The sequence below is a fragment of the Fundulus heteroclitus genome, unplaced genomic scaffold, assembly GCF_011125445.2.
Source record: "Fundulus heteroclitus isolate FHET01 unplaced genomic scaffold, MU-UCD_Fhet_4.1 scaffold_144, whole genome shotgun sequence".
Classification (NCBI taxonomy): domain Eukaryota; kingdom Metazoa; phylum Chordata; class Actinopteri; order Cyprinodontiformes; family Fundulidae; genus Fundulus; species Fundulus heteroclitus.
In genome coordinates, this window is record NW_023396556.1 from 45,729 (window position 1) to 68,145 (window position 22,417).

The following is a 22,417-nucleotide window of genomic DNA, read 5'->3' on the forward strand; positions in this document are numbered from 1 at the left end:
GGGGGTAAACAAAGGCTGGCAGTGTGATTCAATCCAAGAGTAAAAGTTAAGGTTGCTCAAACTTCTGGTTCGAATAGAAATGTATCTCAGAATATACAACGTGTGTCATTGTTTATATATAGGGCATTAAAGCCGCAGAGCACCCTAACTGCTCTGTAGCTTTAATGCCTGTGAATATAACCAACAATTGGCACAAGATAAATTCACCATTAAACACTGGAAGAAGGTTCCCTGGTTCAATGCCTTATGTTTTATTTTGAAAGGGTTTAAATGTAAGTAGCTGTACAACATTAATCCCAACGAGGAGGCAACCTTGCCTGGTGAATCGTTTTTTTATGACTGGGTCACGTTGCGATTAGCTGTACACTTGTTTCTACTAACAGAAGTGCTCTCAAACTCTCCAGATTGAACAAGTAAATTAATAAATCCATGGATCAATAGCACCAAACAAGGACTAGCATTATGACCACTGGAAAGGGAATCCAGTGACACTGATTATCATTGCCTCATTGCGCATGTTAGCAGTAAAAATTGAAAACCATAGAAACTGAGAGGATTGGAAAAATACCAGTGGTGATGGCTAGTGTCTGACAACAAGATATTTTCTAGGAAAATGTTCTGCAGAGATATCTTGGATGTTACTTTGACATGTGCCACCTATCTAGGCGTTGTAGCAAACCATCCACAGCCTTTTATGGAAATGATCTTCCCTGATAGCTGTGGTCTAATTTAGAAGTATTCTTAGACATGTCATATATTATCCAAAATAATTTTTCAGCCATGATAGTATTGCTTGCTAGTATCAGGGTTAGTTGCAGTCAGAACAGTCATGGTTATAGAACCGTCAAGATCCTTTGTAAGAGATTTAGGCCCCATCCACACAAAGACGGGTTTGGCTGTATCTGACAAACTTCTTGGTCAGATAGGGAGTCTAGTCCAGACAAAGCCAGAATCAAGTTTATTGCCAAGTAGGTTTGCACTTACAAGGAATTTGACTTGGTGTTGATGGTGCAGACAAAATAAAATAAGATGGAATAGATATATATATATATACAGAAGCTGTAAACACACAGTAGACTGTGCGTTAATGTAACGCAGAAGCTTGTAAGTCCTGAACGGGGACCAGATGGTGATGGAGGAGGTGAGGATGGACTCAATGATGGAGGAGTAGAACTGCACCATCATTGTCCTTGGCAGGTTGAATTTCTTCAGCTGCCGCAGGAAGTACATCCTCTGCTGGGCTTTCTTGGTGAAGGAGTTCATGTTCAGCTCCCACTTTAGGTCCTGGGAGATGATAGTTCCCAAGAAGCGGAAAGACTCCACAGTGTCGATGGTAGAGTCACAGAGGGTGATGGGGGTAGCTGGGGCTGAGTTCTTCCAGAAGTCCACAACCATCTCCACAGTTTTTACAGCCTTGAGCTCCAGGTTGTTCTCCCTGCACCAGGTCACCAGATGGTCAGCCTCCCACCTGTAGGCGGACTCGTCACTATCAGAGATAAGTCCGATGAGAGTGGTGTCGTCCGCAAACTTCAGGAGTTTGACAGACTGATGATTGGAGGTGCAGCTGTTGGTGTACAGGGAGAAGAGCAGAGGAGAAAGAACACAGTCCTGGGGAAAACCAGTGCTGTGAGTCAGAGTCATGTTTTCCCAGCTTCACCTGCTGCTTCCTGTCAGGCAGGAAGTTTGTAATCCACCTGCAGGTGGAGTCAGGCACACTCAGCCGAGGCACACTCAGCTGATAGAGCTTCTCCTGAAGCTTCTCCTGTAGCTGAGCCTGAAGTTGCCGTGAAACTTACAGTGATTGAAACTGGCTCCCAGAGTAAGAAGGTTTGAAGCCTCCCTTCGCAGCAGCTTTGTCTGGACACTCCTATCTGCACAATTGGCAATAAACTGATCTGTTTGTGCATATGAGCTAAAGTAGACTTCTCTTCTCCCCTAGCATGCATGTGCTAACACAAACAACAACAATGGTGGACTTCGGAGTTGCGGTTGCGTTTCAGACACTATCCAAATTATTTTGGATTTTACACTTGAACATTTTACTCCCCTGCTGTGTTTGTGTGGGCCGCCTTGTCGTCACTCCACACAAATGGCTCTTTTCGCTGTTCTGGGTTTGTTGTTTTCTCCCTGCTACTCTTGCATTTTCTTCCTACTTTAATTCTGTGGTAGCATTACCATGTCACTCACTGGTGTGGCATAAGTATTACAATGCCTATTGAGGCTCCTCCGGCTTGGTGCTGTTTCATTTTTACGCTCAAACCTTTCTACACAAATACAGTATTTGGTTCTGTATAGATGTAGCCTTAATGGTTCATGAGTGACAGACCCTACCCCCACCCACTTCAAGGTTTGGGTAATTGTCAAGGCTGCATTGTAGGTGTTAGAATGAATAAATCAAAGGCCACTTTTTCAATTTAATGTTGAGTTTTCATATTTAATATAGACGGTGTCTTTCACTCCACTGCACATTCGAGAAAAAGCCCAATTACCTTCCATTTGATCACTTATGGTTGTAAGTCATGGATGACTGAGAATGTACAACATTTTAGTGGGGTAATGTTCACTGTTACAAAGCAAAAATGTGCAGGACTGAACTGGAATCTTACAGGACTTAAAGCGCGTGGTGCTAATACGTTGGATCCAGAGGCCGCAGTAATACATTGTTATCTATGCCTCAACAGATTAGGGCTTTTTTGGGAGTACAAAGAGGATAAGCACTGAAAGTATTGATCCCCTTCAGTGTCGGCCCCCTTTTGCCAACTGGTCCTAATGTTATACTTGATCTGTGTATGTGCAGCTAAAAAGAATGGGAGTCAAAATAAGTCCAAATAGTCCAAATAAAGGCCGCAGCAAATGGAATTACATAAGCACTGATGGGACATGGGGAACAGGTGAGTTAATGTCGTGTTCCAAGAAAACCTGAAGGCATTTATTGAATGGATGGAAAAAGGCACCAGAAAAGCCTGAGCAGGGAAATAGACGAGTCAGCTATGGGTAAAGACAGAAAAAAAATCAGGCACATACATATCTCAAAAACTGAAATCATACCAGTGTTAATGAAAACAAACTCAGTTACCAGATAATGATATTGGTTATAAAGAAAGTGTTATCATTTTTGCATTAAACAGCAGTGCACTCAGCTCAGCCATACTACAGCTGTCAGCTGCCCAGTTGGTAAATGCATAAGGTTCTGACCGATGAAACAACAAAGGTAACTGGGGTAGCCCTTATAACTGGGAATAAGGCTCTGTTTGAATTAATTCTTATAATTATTCATCAATTTACACAATGAGATATAATTCACAGTAATAGTTTAAATTACCTGGTGTACATTCTAGACATTTATTTTAGTGTGCTAATGGAAAAGTTTTCTACCTTTTTATATAATGAGATTTTTTTTACTTTTTTTAGCATGTTGATAAAACAGTTATATAATCATACTAAGTGAGACATGACATGGAGAATTTTTGGAATTAGTGTCTGAAGATTAGAAAGGAATGGTGGGTAAGACTGATGGTCACAGATGTCTTTCTTCCTGCCAGACAGGTGGGAATGATGAGAGGAACATACTCACGGGTTAACAGACAGACAGAGACATGTGGAGATGCAGAAAGATGAATGGGACCTTGTTTTTCTCTACGTAACTTATTTGTACAGTCATTTTTCTCAGGAATCACCTTCTTTCCGGATCCATTAAGCCCTGATGGTAGATGTGAAAGGAAAACTGTTCCAAATGACTTGGCAAGAAGGGAGAAACACATGATTAGAGGCATCAAAGAATGAAGCACATTTGTGAAGTGTGTGGAAATGCCTGAAATTAGTCTTCTCAGAGTGGAAAGGAGTGTTGTTTGTTTTTTTGTGTGTTTACTGAAGGTTTGGGCTGCACAGTTGCACAGTTGGTAGCACTGTTGCCGTGTAGTATTAAAGTACTTGGTTCAAATCTCTTCCTGGTCTCCATTTTGCATGTTCTATCTGTGCATGCATGGCTTCTTCCCACATTAGGTTAATTGACCTCAAAAAATAGGCGTGTGTTTGTGTGGGCTGTTTGCTATTAATTGCGCTGTGATTAACTGGTGACCCAGCCAGGATGTATTTCAGCTGAATAAAAAACATAGGGCAAATTGGATAAGCTCTATGAAAGCACAATATTCATAGCTTTGAGCTGGCTCAATTGTCAGTGTGATGAAGCCGTCTCGGCACTGAAAGCCACCTTGCTGACTTTGCGTGCTCACACACACATTTCCATAAAGCTATGCTTGCGGGGACCGGTGCGCTCACGCTAAACCCTACAGTCGCGTTTCCTCAACAAAACACACATATGCTGGTGTATTGAGGGTGCACACTTAATATTTCAATGGGGTATACTGCGTGTGTGTGTGTGTGTGTGTGTGCGCGCACACGCGCACGCTGTGGTGACTTACCATTTTCTGTCTGTTGATGCCACTTGTCAGCGGTTAAAACGGCAGGTTGTCAGTGTACGGAAGTGACGTCACCAACACGTGACTTGCTAAATGTTTGCTAGATGTTTTTTAATTTTTTAAATTTTATGTTCAAAAGTTGGTTGTATATGGATAATTCCATGAATCTGTGAAAAGGAATGAAAGTGTAAAATGTATGTGTTTTTTCTATATTAATTCTGATTGTGTAGAGGTAATAATATTTGGATAAAACTTATTTATATGGGGAAATCAGGGATGATTGAGCTTGAGGGGAGGGGCTTAATCTGTTTATTGAGGGCTGTGGGAAGAAGGGCGGCCATCTTGTATTTCTTTTTCTTTGTTACATTGCTGGTAACTGGAGGGAGGCCCACAGGAGCTTGTAAATATGTATATAGTTTCCTTGGCACCCTATTTTGTCTTGATGAGCACAATAAACCACTATAACCTGGAACACGACTGAGCCTGGATTTTTGAAGAACAAAGAACCCCATCACAGTCAGATACTGATTGTATCACATAAATGATTTCAGAATGTGCAGATTAATTTATGGTGCTATAGTGGTGCTCTTTATAGTTCTGCCCATATATCGCTTATCCAAGAACGGTTTGTAGGGGTCACATGACCAGAGGAAGCATGCAGACGTCCTTATTCACACCAACACTCTCCAACTGATTCTGAAACTGCTGATCAGATGCTCATATCACCTTAAGTAACTCACGTTGATGCAGAGGAGAAACGGCCCTACTCCAAGCTCCATCTGTATGATGGCGTTCTTCATCTTATCTCTAAGCAGAGCATGGCCAGTCTGCAGAGGAAACTCATCTCAGCTGCTTGCATTTGGGTTGTCGTTCCTTTGGTCATAATCCATATCTTGTGACCATGAGGGGAAAGTTCTGAAATAAAAAGCTTTGCTTTTTGGCACAATAAGAGCAGCAACCTATTACTGCAGGACCAAACCCTTGCTCTATTTTGTCTTGTATCCTGCTAAATGCCATTTGTTTTTCGGCGAACAGGTGCTGTAAGCTGAATTTTGAAAACAAACATTAGGCTGCTCTCACCTTGTTTCTGATCTTGTCCTGGATGTTTGTATTTCTAAAAACAAACATTTTGTTTGGGTCCAAATGTTAAGGATGTATATTAAATTTGTGAATCATTTATGATTCTCCAAAAACAATATACTCTATTGGGTTGAAGTTTCTCAAGTTTGTAGTGTTTTAAGGAAAGAGAATATAACTTGCTAAGGCTTGATTTTCTTTGTTGTGCTGTTTTTTTATGTTTCATTTTGATTCATGTTTTTGGCATTCTGACTTTTTAATTTAATTTGTGGCTATAAAGGTTTAGGTCCTTGGTATGTTTGTTGAGATTTATTCAGGCTGTTGTTACATTACGATGGCATGAATATCTGCAATGTCCATCCCAGTTTAGAACCTTGAAAATGTGCATTTCATCGTAACATCAACAAAGGCATCCTATTTTTTTAACCACTCAATGATCATGTGGCCATTTTGGGCTCACAATTTTATCCTACATGGAATTTTTTCAGTGCCTCTAAGTGGTCAAATAATGATTACTTGAGTTAATAAGAAAATAGCGTGAACTTCCCCAGCCTGACATTTTAAGGGAATCTACTTCAGTGCTGTTTAACTTGTAAACTGAGCTAAGAAATTTTAAGTTGTGAGCTTAAAACATACATTAAGTTAAAGGTAGAGTCTGCAATTTTTCCGGAAGTTTCCCCAAGTCCCTTTTTGAATAACTGCACATGCACAAGACCGTCTTGCCTGCTCTCCCTCTCCTCATGGGGATTGTGTGTAAAAATCTCCCAAATCTACTCTAGTCTTATTAATTTCTATTGAGGGCTTCCTCTTCTTCTCATAAACTTGTACGCGATTTGCATCTTGCGACTCTCAGCCATGTTCAAAGTATACAGTGAGAGCAACGGAGCTACAATGAATAGCTAACACCGAAGGTAAGCAAAGCTAACCGGATATGTGAACACAAGTGCACATGCGCAGCTAGCAAGCACAAACCAGCAAGGAACGAGCATGCACATTGGTATTATGTTAGCGTGTCAGAATGATTAGCATGTGGGACAACCAGTAGATAAGGCGATATCTCCCGGAAGTTAAGGGACAGAGGGGGCTGAGGTAGGGTGACCAAACGTCCGTATTTCCCGGGACATGTCCATATTTCACGTCCTGTCCCGGGCGTCCCGGATTTTTTTATAAAGTGAGGAAATGTCCTGTTTTTAAATTACCTTCTTTGGTACGTCACGCTGCGTGTGACGTAATCCCTGAGCCGCGTCTGTGTGGGCAGCCCTGTTATTAATCAGAAGATAGAGTCCTCCCTCGCGCTTGTCGGCCGCGCTTGTCTCTTCCACCCCCCCCCCCCCCCCCCCCCTCTCGGCCGCGTTTGCTTTAAAACACCCCCCCCCCCCCCCCCCCCCGCTCCGAGGTGTCCTGGTTTTCCCAAATGAAAATATGGTCACCCTAGCTGAGGCCAGGACCGATCCTCTGACCGATCACTGCCATTCAGTCCGAATGACAGGGTTGGTCAGAGTTTTTACAGGCCTGCAGCTTTCACAGAGATCTATTTTTTTAACCTCCGTTTACTGAATACATAATGTCTTGACTACCAAAGTACAACAAACAATTAGATCTGCAGAGAGGCTCATCAGGTCTAACCATCTCCATCTCCATGTCAAGGGTCAAGAAAAGTACAGCTAACATCTCTGCAGACCATACACACCCTGGACACAAACTGTTTAGACTTTTACCTTCCAAATGGCATTCTATAGTGCCATTTGAATATTTTTTTTGAATTCGTACTTGAACACATCATATTGAGTAAAGGTTTTAATTCATTCATGTCTGTAAAACAGTAATAACCTCTGCACTACCAACCAAAATAATAAATAAATCAATTTTGCAATACACTCTGTAGAAATGCCAACCATTTACTAAATTTCAAATATACCATTAGTGAATTGTACTCTATTGTGGTGTCTTGCACCTGTGGCTCTATGGGCCTAAAGCTTTACATTAGAAACAATAGCCCACAACCCCCTCAGACTGCTGTTAGTGGGTAGTTTCTAGCCTCTGGTCATGAAAACATTGCAACCATCTGGCCAAATGTCATTTGACATGTAGGCATCAGCTCAAACAGAAGATCTGTACATTCATCCTCTACTCAGTTCTGACTTATGTTCTTGACCTTATATAGCAAAAATACTATCATCACCGCCTTTCAGGAAATCATTGTATTAGCATTACTTCTCTTTTTCTGTCATACATAGTGCTTGTGTTTCTACGACAAATATTAATATTCTTTCTCTAATTTGATCAGTCAGCAGTCTTTTCAAGGCAGGCCATTTAGGCTGTTATATAGCATGCATTAGAAAGTGTTGATCCCTTGAGCACTGCTACAAGGATTAGGCTTCTGAAAGGTTATCAAATTTCTCCAAAGTACTTCAGTAACTTACTTGCTGTTTGATTAGTCATGCATTTCTATGGAATATGCATTTTAAATCTCAAAATTAATTGACAATGGAAACAGATTTCTTCTGATGAATTTCAGTAAAATAGTTTCCCTCATGTATTTCCAAGCATTCCACCACAGAGTCTGATACATTTGCAGACCCAACAGGCCCATTCAATTTTCTGGATTATTTAACATTTTCCTGCTCTGTTGCTCTTTTCTCAGTCAAGTGCATATGAGCCACTGGATGTGAGGTTCCTTGTTGGTGCATACATATCCCCTTTCTATTCCGTTTTCATGCAGAACAGGATGGTAGATTTCTTGGTCCCGAAGCATTGCCTTACAAAGACATACTATGTGAGTTATTAATGACTGACCAATGATTCAATGAATTTAGGTGAAATAGAATCTATACCATTGTTGCTTTGAGGTTAAATCACATTTAAAATGTCCCTGCAAAACCATGTAAAAAAAATAAAGAAATAAAGAGCATGCAAAATATAATCCTTAAAAAGTTTATATAGTTGAACATTTTTGATATACTAAACTGGGACTATGAACAAAGACTTAATCATAACATTTGCGTCACTTGAGACAAGATAACCTGGGGTGGTGACAGAAGGTTGTGGTGGTGAGCAAGCACACACCCAGCACCCAACAATAGTTAACAAAAAGCCCGTTTTTATTCATTAGATGAAGTTAAAAGAACATAACTGCACCTTTTTTCATACTGACATACCTATTTACAGATTACTACATTGTATTTCTATAAACAATACATAGTACTTTAATTAAAGATTAAAAATAAGTTTAACATTTCTCCCTACATGTTTGTTCACTTCTGCTACAAATTTGTTTGACTAAAGAAGGGACAACTGTGATTTGAAATTAAGTGCAAAATGCTTGGCTGGATCAATGGTAATGTTTGTGTCAACATGTATTTTGTTTATCCAGTCCATTAATAAGGACAATATCAGGAGCAAAACAGTTGCAAAGCCTAAATTTCCCATTTGATCTTACAGCATTAAGAGTCTTAAAATTGAGATTTTTGGACTATTTTCTTTTTATCTGACATGCCTTACATTATGCGCCAAGTCGAGTATTAAAGATGTGATTAAAGGGATTAAAGATGTCACAAGGGAAACATGAAGAAAAATATTCGTCATAAGTAATGTTAAATAATATATTCTGTAAACATGGCATGGGAACCAAAAATACAGTAACTTTGATTGATACATATATGTTACCAACTTCCACTATAATTCAAGACAAACAAAAAAAATATTCTATTGATTTTTGAAAAACTGACAAACTAAAACATGCATAAATCAAATAAAATTATATTTATATTCCATACTGTTAATGATTTATGTGAGATAGAACATCGGGAGGCAGCCTGCTCCATGTTACTCAAAGCAAACCTAATAAACATTCTGTATGTTTAAAAAGAAGTATTCAATTTAGCATTTAATACAGAATAAAAGTTATATTAGTGTGAATCACTGGTATTTCTCTTAATTTTGTTTGGTCAATGGCTTGCAAAACCAATTAATACAGGTCAAGTACTGTCATCATGTTGTTTACCTCCAACTGTAAAATCTGCAGATGAAAATTAATTTGGGACAAAAATTAAAAAATATATATTTTGATTAAGTGAAACAAATCTAGTTATCAGTTAAGGTGGGTGGCTCTGATGTGGGATCTTTTTTAAATGTGTTATAAAGTTATTGTCATAGCTTCAGGATTTTATCATTTCTAATCAAATTTTTTGGAAGATGTTGAGTGGTACTCATATTCTTACCTCAATTTTCTTGTTATTGCAGTGATGAGTAAAAAATATGGTTTAGTCAAGTGTCACCTTCTTTCTTTAGTGTGTTAAAGTTTACAAAATAAATAATATTTAATGGTAATTATAAAAATCAATATTTTTTCATGGTGACAGTGTGTAATTAATTCTGCTTTTAATTAGCAAAAATCATGCATTGCTTTTCTAAATAAATAGTCTGGCAAAGTCTAATATCATATCAAAAATGAAGAATTAGTAGTTTATAAATACATTGATGTCATGCACCCACTGGGAGGCGCCATGTTTTGTCGACATTTCTGATTTCAGTAGCTAAAAAGGGACAAACTTGTCAGCCGTACGTGTTTTCCCTATCTGTTTACTATATATAATTATTGGTTGCTTTGAAAGAATATCATATCATTGTTATGCTGATGATATCCCATTATATTTATCTTTTAGCCCTCATTGGTTAGACAAACTGTCCGTGTTGCACAAGAAGTAGCTTGGCACCAAATACACGGAGGACATGTTACATTTATGACACCCCCGAGCTTTTGTAGTGGTAATTATGCACTTAACGTTCGGGGTCATTTGTAATTCATTTGGTCCACCACTAGATGGTGTGAAAATTTTACACACTGGGGCTTTAAAAATTCAAAAGGTCCCAATTACAATTGTGGTTTGTTCAGCAAGGAAAGCCCTTCAATGCTTTTATACATAACATACTGCTGCTGCTTGAAAAACAAATGAGAAATAATGTAAACGTGTGTGAGAAAGCACACAACATGGCATTTTCACCCTATGGTTACATCTGTTGTTTTCTATGAGTACTACATTATAAAATACATTTTGTAAATGCCCTTTGCAAAATGTTATGTTAAACACTTTAGCTCTGTCTAAATAGGTAAAAAGAGAATTGTATCGTGCTCTGCCCTCAGCTGTTCAGTCTGCATATGCTTCCTCTGGGAAAGATTATCAGTAGCTTTGAAGGAATATTATATCATTGTTATGCTGATGATATCCAACAATATTTATGTTTTAGCACTCACAGGTTAGACAAACTGTCCATGTTGCACAACTGCTTACCCTCCATTAACAAATAGATAGCAAACAACTTTTTGCAACTAAATTCACACAAAAGTGAGTTGGTAATTTTTGCCCCAGACAATGTTACCCCTAAGATCAGGCAGGTTATTTGGACTTTAACATCCTCTGATGGTAATGTTGTGCTAAATTTGGGTGTCATTTTTAACAAATTTATTTGTTTCAAGAGTCATGTTGAATCTGTTGTTCATTCCTGTTTTTTTCCATCTCAGGAACATTGCTAAGATTAGATCTATGGTTTCTGCAAGTTCTACAGAATGCAGCTGCAAGGCTTTTTTCTAAAACCAACAGGAAATCACTCATTACTCCTGTACTTAAGGCTCTGCATTGGCTTCAGAATGGTTTTGGAGTACATTTTAAAATTTTAAACATTACTTACAGAGCCTTGCATGGCCAAACTCCATCTTACATCCAGGATCTGTTGTATGGACACATTTCTGGTCCGTCTCTAAGGTCTTCAGGTCAGGACCTTTTAACTGTTCCGAGAAAATGTTTTAAAACAAGAAGTGATCGTGCTTTCTGTGTGGTGGCTCCAGGGCTCAGGAACTCTGTCTCTCTTGCCTTGACAGCCTTGGATTATGTGGAAACTTTTAGAGAAAACCTTAAGACATATCTTTCTGGACAAGTGTTTAACTAACCAATATAGTTGTATATTTTAAGTGCAGTTGTTGTTACTTCTTTTATTTTACCTTTTATTTTTGTTTCTACTGTGAAGCACTTTGTGACCCCTCTTGTCTGTGAAAGGTGCCATATAAATAAAGCTTTCTTACTTACTTACTAATTATTTTGACTCAGTGGTGGCATCAGCCATCTTCTAAGGTATAGTTTGTTGGAACAGCACCTGAGAGAAAGTAGTTAGATAAACTCATCAGAAAGGCCAGCTGTGTCCTAGGATACCCCTTCGGTTCAGGTGGTGGGAAACAGAAGAGCTCTGGGAAAGATAACATTATTGTTGGACGATGTCTCCCAATCCACGCATGAAGCTGCTGCAGTGCTGGAGAGTTCCTTCAGTGACAGTGGAGCATTGTTGCATTATCTTGCAGTTGTAAGATTATATAACCATCACTACTCCATACAAACTCAAACTCAGTATGTGTTTACATTACAGACTGCTAGGGTGTGTGGTCAAACACCAACCAGTTCATATGGGTCTACAGACCTCAGACTGCAGTCAGCAGCGTATAGAGAGAGAGAGGGTTACAACACCCAGTCACATGGTTCACGTAGCCCTCAATAATTCCACACATAGCGTTGTCAGTTAGTTTGAGTGGCTACTGGCAGGACAAATGGCAAAAAAAAACCGCTAATTTCTCTTTTCCCCCGCAATCCTTCAACAAAGCATGAATATCAATAATATTTTCAGGACTTACTCCTATATTTCCCAAATTTGTAGCATGTGTGATTTAGTCCTTTTGTTTTATATGGTATCCGATGATACGAGTTGAATGAGCTGGGGAGACATAATAATTGTACAGATAATTTTTTTAATTTTCATGTGAACGGAGTACTACATGTATGTATAACCCAGTTGATTGTGCATAATGTATAATAGTAATTAATTAAAATGCTAATTTAAATAAAACAGTTTCTAGTTAAAATCATACTAGGTGATAAAATATGCATGTATCAGTTTTGCAAAAACTATTTTTTTTTAAATATTTTTTTTATTACACAAGGCCTTTTTTTATACAAAGCATGGACCTAAGGTGAAAAAAACCGAGGGAGGAATTAGAAAGCCAAAAACATCACATTAAAAAGGATAGACATTTCATGTCATGCAGTAAATAACAACTTTGTGAAGGCCATAGTGTTAAAGTGTTTTTTCAAACATCTTGATTCAGCTCTTATTTTGGAGGACAGAAAATGGTATCTTGTTACCATGGCGACCCTTAGTAACATGCTTCAGCAGTCAATTGATGTCAGCCTCATATGGTTTAAAAATATGAAATAATTACTCATCTTCATAGTCACCATTTTCTTTACGGATAGTATCCACATTTATGCTGCCATTTCTGATGGAATGTCTGTAAAAGACTATGAATCATAATATTAAATTAACCATGTGAATATTACAGAGCAAAAGCATTTTCTCTGTTATATCACTCTGACTGCAATGATTGACACATCAGAAATTCAATAAATATAAATTAGTCTCAAGCATGCTAATACTAAGGATGTATATATACTGCTGTTCTGTAGTATTGCAAAACATGAAAGAAAGCATACCTTTCTCGTTCATCTGCCTCATGCCTAAAGGCTCAGACATACTCGGGCATACTGTGTGCATACTGTGAGCTGCGCAGACTCTACACTGACTTTCCGCAGACGTTTTATCCTTCATAATCGACTGTACTATTGCCTACATTTCTTGTGGCAAATTCCTACAATTCCCACACTTTCTGCCGGTGGGATGAAGTGGCAGAATAGATGGTAAAATGTGTGATTACGTAGGTGAGCACCTACAGCCATTTCTTTTCCAGCAGGCTCCCACCACACACTTGTCAGTGAGAACAGAGAGGGACTGTGATGCCGCGCGTCCTTCAGACCGCCTGCTTGGAGCAGCTCAGTGTATCAAGCTCGGTGTCACATAAAACAGTTTGATGCAGAGAATTATTTACTGCTGAGAAGTTTGTAGTGTCACCACATACCTGTATGCATAGAGTCCATGCATAGTCTGCCTTAAGTCTGCCCAGAGTCTACCTTGAGTACGTCTTGAGTATTCCTCGAGTACTAGCGGTCCTCTGTGGAGTGAACTACACCCGAGTATGTGGGGACGTTTACATGCATGCCCTTCTAGTTTCAACATTACAGTCATGCAATCTTGTAGTCAGCTCTAGGGTCCGATCAGGTAGTGACACTATATCCATTGAGCGGAGCGGCTTTTTGTTTCTTACCAAAGTCGTACTTGTACATCTTAACAGATTTTTAAGCACATTGTACCATATCAAATTGATCAGTAAGCACAACAGTAATCATATATTAGGCACACCAGAATATAAGGCGCATCATCAATTTTTGAGAAAATGTAAGGTTTTTAAGTGCGCCTTATAGTCCTAAAAATATGGTAGACCTGAAAGAGAGGATGATATATCCCTTTTATCCATTTGCAGTAATTTTCCCTGAGGTTTTGGGCTTAACAGTCCTCCTTTGGCAGTGGAGCTTTAAACTCCCATGTTTTGATGCTGATGTGCTCCATTGCCTGTGATGAATATGTATTTTCTCATCAACACGCTGTGCATGAGTTTTCAACAATTTATATTGAATTACTGCTGATCTGATTTGGACCCAAAGGCCATGAAATAAACTTAGAAAAGAAAATATGAGCTATCATTGACACTCCAAACATAACTATGTATTATATTGTATTATATTATATTATATTATAATATATTATTATATTATATTATATTATATTATATTATATTATATTATATTATATTGTATTGTATTGTATTGTATTATATTATATATAGAAGACTTTTAGGTGGAAGACAAATTTAGAAAGAATCATCTAATTGTCCACAGTCTTAATGTCTTTTTTTTTGCCCTCATGGCAGAATTTAAAGACCTCCGTATGCCATTGTTTATTTGAATGCAGCTTTACAGCAGATGTTTTTGTCTGAACTGACTTAGTTATATGTAGAATTGCTGACTCATAATTGTCAATTTGGCTGAGAATTTCACATGTAATTAAGAATCACTTTTTTATATGGACTGTTGACCTACAATTGTAGGTCAACAGTTTTGTCACTAAGCGCTCTGAAGTAATCTGTGTCCAAACTGTTTCCCATTAACCACTCTGTTTTCGCTGTTTTAGAACAGATATAATAATATGGAGTTGATAACTATAAGTTAAGTTGCAGAAAGGTGAGTTGTTTATCCTGTTTTATTCACAAACTCATTCTTTGACTTTGCTTCGATGTCTTTGTGGTGGCGATGAAGTGTAAGGAACAAATGTTGACCCCTGTAATGATAGGACACATAGTGGGAGGAATAAATGAAAGGAGGAGTTCCATAACAAAACACCGGGGAGAAAGTGCAAAGAAGGGTATAATCTATGTATTAAGAATTGCTAATGTGAAAAATGGGATGGAAACGGGACGGAAATGTTGGAGAACACAGGTAACTTTGGGGTAATAGAGGTGGAGATCAGGTAAACAGAAGAATTAAGTTAGGTACAAATCACAAAATAAATTTTCTCCAAAAATCATAGTTCTTTACTTGGTGCACTGCTTTTAATCAGATTTTTTTTCACATACTTGATTATTATTTTTAACTCCAAAGTTTCAGATAGCATTGTTTAATGCAGCACAGTGGCCTTCTGACCTGACTGTGATCCTCATGTACGTTCAGGGCATTATTTTTTGACAAATAATGTCAAATTGAAATGGATAATTGGTCTGGTGCTTAGATTTTGGAGGTAGAGAATGGTATGGCTTGTCACTACAGTCATTGCTCCTCCTTTAAGGAGTTTTATTTCCATTTTGACAGCTACTTTTACCTCATTGATGTACAGTTTAATTAAAACTCCAGTATATTTCAGTGAGAGTGAATGATTTTATTTAACTTTGGCTACCTATGTATGTTGAGAGTCACACGGCTCTGTGCAGCAGTGCACTACTCCTTTGTTGCAAGCATTTTTTAAAGCCTCTGTTGTGTGATTCATGCAACACAGTTGAATAAGCTTTAGAACAATGTGCATCACTACCACGTTTGGTCTCCTACTTCAGTATAGGAGTCTGTTTTAGCTGTAGGAATTTGAGCTTTAGCAATGGCACCAAATATTGCACAAGAAGCGCTATTTGATTAGAGGTTGGTGATGTTGAATAAATTGCACAAATGTTAGATTAATGGTGCAAACAATACAACCATTGCAATCATAAGGGATTCACAAGGTTTTTTTCTCCACAACATAAATGCACTGAGAAATCATCTGCTGACATTTAGAAATCTGCAAATTCTCTATACCTAAGTGCTATTGGGCTGCTCTGACAAAAACTGTCTCTGGTTTGGAAGTTATAACTATGAGATAAAGGGTCCGTCAGCTATTTGAATTGTCTGTGAGTTTTTTTGTGAAGGAAGTCAAAAGAAACAAAATGTAAGACATTTTGGAAAATAAAAATGTTTTCTAAGGAGGCATGTTGGCTGTTCATTTAAGTTGCTTTTTAAACCCAGAGTTTATCACTCTTTCGGTAGACAACAGGAAGCTGATCAGCTATCAGTCCTAGGACATGCCCAGGTAGGAAATGTTGGCCAAAAAAGGAAATGTTGGCAGTCTTACAGGTAAGGTGAACATCCAGTGTAACCTCACTGCAAAACCGGATCAGCACCAGTGTGCCTACATATCCAATGCATTAACAGAGGACAACAAGATAATTCCCCTATACCCTACCTTGGAACACCTGGAGAAATCCATACCTATGTCAGGGGGTTTGCCTAGACCTTCAAAGTGGTCATTAGCACCAGTTTGGTTTCCAAACTATCCAACTTCAGTATGAGCCCTACTATCTGCAACTGAACCCTCAAAATCCTCACAATCCACCCGTAAGGTATAAGAATGGGGATACCTTTAACACAAGTCTGGCCCAGGGATATGCTTCTAGCCTCCTGCTATTCACCCTATTCACCCATGACTGACAGCCAGCCCACATGACAAACACTGTCATTAAATCTGTTGAGAATACTATGATCTTGGAGCAGATCTTCATTGGTGATGATGCCGCCTACAAAAGAAAATTGGGAATCCTGAAAACCTGGTCTTTCACCAACAATCTCCTCTTGAACATCAGATAAAACAAGGAGATTGGGGTGGATTTCAGGAATTCCAGAAGATTGCTTCTAAAGGTTTATCCTTTATACTTGATGGACTTGAGTCCCACACGGAAGTGAGACGTGTGGACAAAACGTGTGCCGCATTTATACTCTGTATGGCTTTTCCTCCAAAGTAGCACAATTCTCCTAGACTCCAGAGAGTCTAGGAGAATTGTGCTCCTAATCCAAGCGTACTAAAACCCACTACACGTAGAAGTAGTTTCCAACATTTTAAAGGCTCTTCCAGTGGCAATTTTTGTCCAGGAATTGTTAACAATTTTTTGTCACAGTGATCTTTTTGGGCTGAATCATAAAGACATCTATATTTATGAACCTCTGCCAGATGGAGGGCTTGCTCGTCCGCCATGTTTTTCCACGCGGGACTGTGCCTCTTTTCTTACTCTTCATAACTTTCTCTACAGTTCCCTTTCTCACCTTCAACTTGTTTTATAACTATGCCTCATAGATGCAGACTTGTCATGACTCTTGAACCTCTTTATTCTTATTTCATTATTTAATGTATGACTGATTTAATTTACCTTATTATAATTTTTTCTTTGTTCCTTTTATTTCTCGGTCCAGGAGCCCTTGCATTTTCCTTGTTATGCTGACAACAGTGTATAATGACAAATAAACTCTCTGTCTTATCTACTGCTAACCACACTAATCATGCAAATAATTTCATTAGCATGATGTGTAACACCAACCTCTCTCTCTCTCTCTCTCTCTCTCTCTTATTTTAAATACAAAGTGGAGAATTGACCTCCATTCATTTTAAAAATTTTCTATGTCCTAACCCTTACCCCAACCCTAAACCTAACCTTGTGTTAGTATATAACTAACCGTAATCCTTAACATAAACTTAATTGACGTCTTAGTGCTAAACCTAACCCCAGCCCTACAAAAGTGTGTACCAAGAAAAGGTCTTCACATTACATCAAAATCTTAACTTTACTGGTACAACACATAAAATGTTCTCATTCATCTGCAAGTACAAGAACACACACACACACACACTCCTGTGTTCCTACAATAGCAAAATATCCACAGTAAACATTATTGAAAGGCACCTTTATGCTCCTGTGTAGTTGAAATAAATAAATGAATGAATTATTGAATAACCTTACACAAAACAGCACATCTGATATTTTTCCTTAAATGATACATTGGTCACTGCTTTTTACAATTCTGAAATTATCTTGGAAAATTAGAACTGAACATCCAGGTGCACATTCCTTTTTCTGGTGTGTGTATACTTTTATAACGTAGGGTGTGCAAGAAGACCTTGCCACCTTACCTTATAAACACGATGTGCTATACTTTTTGGTTGGATTTATTTATGGAGACCCCTACCCAACAACCAAGTAAATTTTCCCGTATTTACAGAATCTATGAGATGCAGAGAGATATTACAAAATGAATAATTTGCATTTGATTATAAACTGTTTATTGTTTGTTCAAAATTAGGTTTATCTAGAAAATAGAAAATTGCATTGCATGTCTAAGTATCAGTCAGATGAATGAAAATTAAATAAAATAAGAAAATTTAATTAAAACAGGTGAGGGGAAGCTTTACAACATCTGTGAAAACTGTGTTCAATGCAGCCCTACTTAAAATATTTTCTGCTTTTCCCATGCTGTTTTGATTGTCTTCCAAGGTGACGTTTTCTTTGTGGCATAACACAGTAAAAGGGTTCTTTCACTAGTAAGACCTCAAGGACACATTGATTAAACCAGGGGAATAAAGTGATGATTATATATTTAGTGCGTGACCTACTCAACCAGCTGTGGCCCAGCTGTTTTTCCATAACTGCCATCAATGTAGCCTGAACTCAGCAGCATATATTTACCCTCACAAAGTGAAGCATAATAAAATGTAGTGCCCCAAAATATTTAGCATTTTCTGGGGATGCCTGTTCATTTTTAGACTGTCAAGGGAATCAAATATTATATTAGCACATATCTACACAATACTATGAAACCCTTACCTGAACAGAGTGCATTCCCTCTCCCCCGCCATTCCCTTTCCACCACCATTCTGTGCATTTGAAACAGCAAAAGGGCTCAAGCACCTTGAACTTTATCATCACACAGAGATGACAATATGGTCTTATCTTAATAAACAGGTTGCCAGTATATGTGTTGTGTGATGACATTAAAGCTTTTCTGTGCACACAAACCTCAGATCACAATTATTATAGCCATTTCAGCCACTGGACTGAAGGTTGCTGGTTTGTGTATGTGTGTGAGTGTGAGTAGCATCAAAGGGTTAGCACTATTGACTGCTGCTGGTAAAGCCACTAATGGGGATACAGATATGTTTGGATGTGAACATGTCATCTCAATTTCAGTTTTCCAATGTGCTTCTCAGTTGCCTTTTACCATCTCTTTTCATGTACTTTTGCCTTTTCATGTAATAAAACTCTCACACAAACTTGTACATTTACCAAGGTAGTCCAAACCCTATCACATTTTCACTGCATTGCATTATATTTACACCTTTATTAGTTTATCATTTCAGTTTGGGGTTGTTGTGATTCAGTTGGTACATAGGTAGTCCACTATCTACAAGATTGATCAAAGAACCCCACTGTTAATGTCTCAATGTGCCCTTAACCCTTACATGCATAAAGGGGTCAAATTTTATATTTCAGCTACTCCTAAAAATGTGTTATCATTAAATAAATGTCAGTTTTTTGTATTACTACCCCAAGCTGGGCAGCAATTAGGTAAAAAAAACACATTAATTTGCTATGAAATTTCAAGGAAATATTTAATTTGGATCTCTTGTTACTGACACCGATATACATTTTGTGGACCACACTATATCACGAGTGTCATCTTTAAATTTAATCAATACAGCAATATATGTAAGTATTATATTGGTGCAAATACACACATTTGTGAAGTAAAACTGTGTAAAAGAGTTAGTAAAAGATTAGCATTCACTACTAGATAAAAATAAAAGCATGAATCTCAATTTCATATTTTGACAAACTTTCTAAATTGGTATGTAACTGCTGTGGAGAAAATGTTTGGCTTGACAGCGAGGTTCAGAAGTCTAATGTGTTGCCTGATCGAAGAAACCATGCTCTTTGGGGCATTGATCACATGTCCAGTCATCTCACTTCAGTTGAAGGCAGTAAACTATTTCATCAGTTTGTAATAACTTTTTGGCACTCAATTCAGACAGCCTGAAGAATTCAGAGCTCCAGGTTGGCACCACAGATGGCAACCTCGGCACTACACTCTCATGTACTTTGTTTGCTTTTGTGTATTTATTCTGCTCTCTGCCACCATTGTGTAGTCATTTACACTAGAAAGAAACACCTAAACATCATACATTCTTCTTGAGGAATTTTCCCCCATATTTGATTGACACCCAACTTTAAAAAGCACTAGTGGTGCAGTGACTCTCTGTGGGCTTTACTGGAGAGGCAGACACACTAATGAAGCGTTGATGATGGAGCACAACCCACACTGCACACTACAGATGCTGGGCCTCCAGCTGTTTTGAGTGGACCAAGCGATGAACTCTGGGGGAAAAAGAGGGTAGATAGAATCTGCTTTTACATTTACAAAAGTTTTTGTATTGATATCTCAGTGTAACATCTTGTATTTTTTTTCCCAAGTAACCCCAATAAACCTTTTTATTGATGAAGGGAGTTCTCCTAGTTTGTCTTGGCTGGTGTTTACATCCCACTACAAGCCTGCACATAAGCTTAAGAAGCAGAAGCTTAAGTAAAAGCTTGCTACGATGATAACAAGCATCGAGAAAAAAAACAAAGTTGCAGAGTTTCCACGGGTCGCAGGATTCCCGCGTGATAGGAATCAACTTTAATAATCATCACGTGATTGGGATGGTACAGGATAAAAGGTTACCGGGAGTAGACAGGAGCTGGAACCAGTATTAATTTATCTAAAATATAAATAAAAGTATTTATCAAAAGATTTGATCAAACATAACTGTTTATGAGACACTAAACGTGGCCCCTTGGTTTATTTTCTTGAAATCTCCTCTAGTTCTCCACGGCCCTCTCTGCCCCTCCCCTCACTGTTGACCAAGGTTAGCAAATTTTGCTATTTTAGCTGACCAGAGTCGGAGAAACCTCGTGTCTGTCTGTAGTAATGGATAAGATATACCAAAGTTATGGGCATGTTTGCCACAACAAGTTCGACAGTCACCACCAGATGCTAAAGCAGCATTCAGAGGAGGCGGAGAGAGAGAGGCACATTTATTTGCCTTGGGTATTGAATACAGCTAGAACCAGAGATGGGTAGAGTGGCCAGAAATTGTACTCAAGTAAGAGTAGCACTACTTGGTAGTGATCAAAAAATTACTCGAGGAAAAAATAAGTATTTGGTAAAAAGGCTACTCAAGCAGGCCTACTAACTGTACATAGCTTCAGATATAAAGGAGTCATGACCTGGTATTTAACATATACAATCGTTCTGAATCGCCCCTTTCTCCAAACACAGGCTAGATTCCAGCCTGGTATCGTCCCAAGTTAACGGAAGTGTGAAATAATAATATAAAATTAGGTAGATTATCTATTGATTATGTAGTATATATTAGGATGTGATGTTTAGAGAAAAGTGGTTGGCTTTGAACTTTTAACTTTTCCCCCCATTTTTTATTACCATGCTTTCACTGTCAAACTAATAACTTGAACATGGTTTCTAAAATGGTTTGTCACTGCAATTAGTTATATATGTGTTAAAAGAAGGATAGACCAGAAATTGCTAAGAAAAGGGACATGAAGCATAATCAAATAAGAAACGGAAAAGAGGCAAAAAGCAAGGCAGAGAGTCGACCACAAAGAACAAATAGGACAATGATCATGGATGGTTGGCTTGGAGAAAAGACAGAAACAAATGAAAAGAATGGAGTGTTTCAATACAAACCACAGAGTTGCTCTAAGTACAGTATATGTCTAACGACTGAAAAAAAAGAGATGGTTGCATTTCCCAAAAGCTTGTTATTATGTATGGATGAATGGCTACAAACAACAAAGTGGCTTTTAAGAACACACTTCTTCTTTTGAGCCTGTTTTAGTTCTTCTTGACAGCACAAAGCATGTCTGTAAAAAACATCCATTGGATTCAGAAATTTAAAGACTGAAAATAAGAAAATAATTTTAACTATTTAAAGAATGTCTAGTTGTAATGTTTTGCAGCTTTACTTTCACTAGTTGTGACATACAATCTACTCATATTACACTACTTCAAGATCAAGTCAGCAGTCATTTTCATCATTTCTTATATTTTTACTGAATGCCGCTTTAACTGAAGCCTACAACATCATAAAACATGGCAACATTTTATGTTTCTAAATAAATAAAGAGATCAAACAAGCAACATGATCATGCAGAAATAAATCCTTCTGCGTTGTCTTCAATTATGCTTGGTTTCATATAATTTTTTACTTACTCCATGTATAAATAAGATATGTTACATTTAATTCCAGCTTGTAATCTAATTAATTTAAAAACTATTTCTGCTGTAGATTTAAGTCATACAGCCATTTCCAGCCATTTAAATATTTCCCAGTCATGTTGTCTCTCACAGGTGAAAAGTGATAAGGTTAAAACTTTGTTTTGCCTTAATTTCGAAACTCAATGGCATCTGTAATCACCAGTAGCCTAATTTTTAAAGCCTGCATATGCACAAAACAGGATATGAGACTTGCATACATCTCTTACCTTGCAAAGTTTGTGATCTATTAAAAACTATTAAAAATATATGCTTCTCAATCAACTCTGACTCATCCGTATGTTAATTTAAGAGACGGGAAATTGGCGA

The 22,417-nt window shown here is 38.0% G+C and overlaps 1 protein-coding gene across 1 annotated transcript in view; it reads left to right on the top strand.

The window, feature by feature from the left end:
• The window catches only part of LOC105930540 (glutamate receptor, ionotropic, delta 2), a gene marked incomplete at its 5' end in the record, with an annotated part of 302,244 nt that overhangs the window by 37,984 nt on the left and 241,843 nt on the right, over positions 1-22,417 (top strand).